Here is a 2,542-nt window from a genome sequence, read left to right as displayed (position 1 = left end):
CACTGGGAGAGGAGCAGCCTCAGCAGCCTCAGCAGCCTCAGCAGCCCCAGCAGCCGCAGCAGCAGCCGGCGGGGCCAACTGCGGATCGCTAAATCACCGTTAAAGCGATAAGATGGCCACTAACCGACGTTGCAGCCATGCAGCCATGCAGCCATGGGGCAGGCAGCAATAGTCAAAACAGCAACAGCGAGCAAAATCCACATTTTACGAGCCAATTGGCAACGCAATCCCAATCGGACTCCTCCAACTCCTTTGGGGCATACATTGTTGCCGGCTCTGATGAGTGGCCCCGGGCACCTCGACCGACCCTCGGTCGTCGCAGTAGATGGCTCGGATGCAGACGACAAGGCAACTGGAGCTCTGGTTCAAAGTCACCGAGTCACTGACAAAAATGTTGTAAGCCTCGGCTCTCGTCTCTGGCCAGTCATTGCCGCCCGCTGGCGACTTTTAGTGCCTCCACCCGCTCTTGCTTGCGGCTTACAAGTTGCCTCCTCGGGCCTGCCCTGCAACCAATCCGGCGGACGGGGCATAAAATTAAAATGTTGCACGAGGCAGCCCCCGTCCGCACACCCCCTTGGATTGGGTATTCTTCGACCCCCCCCTGCCACTGCCACAGCCACAGCCGCAGCCCCAGTTCGAGGCGCGCTCATTAAAAACGCCATAAATGCAATAAAACGTAGAGCAAACATCGATTAAACAATATTTATGGGGCTTCACTTGCACATTGTTCGCTGGGTTCTGCGCCTGGGGCTGGGTTCTGGGCTCTAGCTGGGGCCCCAGGCCTGGCCGCAATTCCGCACCACCCGCCACTGCCACAACCTCGGGGGCCACGCCACCAAATCCGCCCCAAGTTGGCCGTGTTCTCGGCATGTTTCTCTGTCTTCTCATTTGTCCACCCATATCATATTGGTCGCCACACTTGTCTCCATGGCAGCATTTGCCACTCGACTCGTACATTGCTGACAAATTTCCGCACACTGCCAATTATATCCGATTAGCTGACAGACCCAGATCTCTGGGTTCTGAGTGGGATATCTGCTAAAAAGATTGCTGATGTTATAGATTCCGATCCTGGAACGATAAACATCCATAATATTGTCTCCTCAGAGCTATTAAGTCGCAGATGTGTCATTGACAGCTTCATTTCGAGCATCCAGGGTGCGGGATTATAGAAATTATCGCAAATTAAATAAACATTGGGGAACATATTAATTGCGGATCGGAAATGGGAACGGAGAGGCTGGCAAAAAGCGTTTTGCAGGCCGTTTTGCAGGGTCTTGCGGTCAAAGGCTGGAGTGCAGCTGTTGGGACCCCGTTCAAGTGTTGAGACAATGGCAGTGCACGGCGCTCAATGAATAACAATTACAGCTATTAATCTTGGCCCAAACTGCTGGTCCGATCCGATCCGATCCGTCCTGGAGTGTGGTTAGACGCTTCGTTCTGCTCCGTTTTTTGCCCGGCAATTTGCGGCCCATTTATATATTTGTTAAGTGGCCGTAAAAGCGGTCACGGCACCAGAAACAGCACGAGCACCAGCACCAGCCCCGGCAATGGCAATGGCAACTGCAAACTGCAATGGCCTTTTCTTTTTATTAATTTATACATTTTGTATAAGTAATAATTGTGCGGAAAACGGAAACAATGGAGGTTGTGTAATGCGGCCAGACAAGGCGGCAGCGGCAGCGGCCAGGAGAGGCAGGCGGCAGGACAGTGCCACACGGATAGGCCATCTGGTGCTGCACAAGTCAGTCAGCCATCCAGTCAGCTATCCAGTCAGCCTGTGGCTGTATCTGTGTGAATGGAAAGGAGTGAAAATTGCAGGTAATTACCCAGTCGCACACACACACTCACACACAGACAGGGAGCACTCTGTGAATGCAAATGGTAAGTACGGTCATTATCTGCTCCAAATTCGAGCGCCAAGCAACCACTAACCGCCGCGAAACGCCTTCATAGTGGAGCTGCAGCCAATGCTCGACTCCACACACACTGGGACTGCGTCCGAATCCGCCATTCTAGTTGTCTGTCAGACTGTCTGATGTCTGTCCAATGGTGGCCCTCTCTGGAGCCCGGGAGCTCTGAAGCCCTGAAGCCCTGGAGCCCTCCTGCAGTGCACACAGGAAGCAGTCGCGATGGCGATCAGCGCACTTACGAACACTGCTTACGGCCATAACCATCCGGAGTCGATTCAAGCTCTCAGCCACTGCAGAAGCCACTGCCGCCGTGCCACTGTGGGTAGTCATGCGGCGGCTTATGGACAGAACGGCTCGACTATCTTTATTTATTGGGGTATTTTACCATTCAAAGAGTGGCCAGAGTCCGCGAGGATTGTCTGCGAGAGCGAGGCTCCCGACTTTCTACTGTGACTAATGATTGGTAATTTGGCCAGCAATTCGGTTGGATATTGGCTGTACTTCTAGATTAAAATATAAACAGTATAAGTACTGTATACAGGTATGTATATTTCATGGGTGTGATGGCTGGCAATTAGTTGTTGGAGTTGGAGCTGAGAGAATTTCAGGAGGTGTAGCCCAAGACAGAA

The sequence above is a fragment of the Drosophila persimilis genome, unplaced genomic scaffold, assembly GCF_003286085.1.
Source record: "Drosophila persimilis strain 14011-0111.01,24,50 unplaced genomic scaffold, DperRS2 tig00000431-arrow-pilon, whole genome shotgun sequence".
Classification (NCBI taxonomy): domain Eukaryota; kingdom Metazoa; phylum Arthropoda; class Insecta; order Diptera; family Drosophilidae; genus Drosophila; species Drosophila persimilis.
The sequence above is the reverse complement of the archived record's forward strand: the minus strand, read 5'-3'. Positions refer to the sequence as shown.